This window comes from Bos indicus x Bos taurus, chromosome X (assembly GCF_003369695.1).
Source record: "Bos indicus x Bos taurus breed Angus x Brahman F1 hybrid chromosome X, Bos_hybrid_MaternalHap_v2.0, whole genome shotgun sequence".
NCBI lineage: Eukaryota > Metazoa > Chordata > Mammalia > Artiodactyla > Bovidae > Bos > Bos indicus x Bos taurus.
In genome coordinates this window covers 45,260,125-45,261,140 of record NC_040105.1, presented here as the reverse complement: position 1 = coordinate 45,261,140, position 1,016 = coordinate 45,260,125, and positions in this window count along the sequence as shown.

Sequence of the window (1,016 nt, the reverse complement as noted above, 5' to 3'; positions counted from 1 at the left end):
GCAGAGACACTTATGCCCACCCTGCCAGCTGCCCAGCTCTTTAGCTCTTTCACTGGTTCTCCGCCATTTGTTTCACCCATTTGTTGAATGCCTACTCTTCCTTAGGTGCACCTCGTATATATCTCATTGCATATTTCTCTACATTGTGGGAAAACTGATTCACACTTAATTTTGCAAGTGCTACTCCTTCTGCATGGAATATACTTTCCTTTTTCTCAATCTAATTCCTATGTGTCTTTACCATCCAGCTAAAGGTATACCCTATTCTAGAAACCCTAGTACATTTTTTTTTTTGGCCATGCCAATTAGCTTACTTTCCAGATGTGGAATCAAACCTGGGCCTTTAGTAGCAAGAGTGTGGAGTCCTAAACTCTGGGATGCCAGGGAATTCCCAACCCTGGTACAGTTTAGATATGGCCACAATGGACTCTCATAGCACTGGGTCTTAACCTGAGCACAGTGCTAGATCACAGGCTCACTCATCTTCTTCTCCTATGAGACCATAGACTCTCTGAGGCCAGAGTCCTGCCTCATTTGCCTTGGCTTTGCCAGAGTCTATCAGAGTTTCTGCCACCTTGGAGCTATTCCATACATGTTTGTGGAACGTGTAACTGAGTCAATCCATTTATCACTGAATGAGATGTTTCCCTTCCTTTCCTTTCTCCAATTAAAATGCGTTGATATTTTAGAAAAATCTTCCTTAGGAAATTATTTTTAAAACAAGCAGTCAGCTTTTACCTCCTACACAAGGAACATCAGGAAATACCAATGAACTGTAATTTACAAGTGGGACTTGCTGAAGGACGAAGCTTGTAGTGTGAACTTCTCCACATTCTAGGTTCTGTGCAGTCCTATGGTGATGTGGGCCAAACTCCAGGCTTGAAGTCCTGGAAGATACCCCACATCAGGCTTCCAGGAGTCTCTAGGTGTTATAAAGATGCTATTTGTCAATTCTCACAGCATCTCTAAATGATTAGCAGGAGAATTTCTTATTTTCCTTCTCTCTCTCCTCTTTC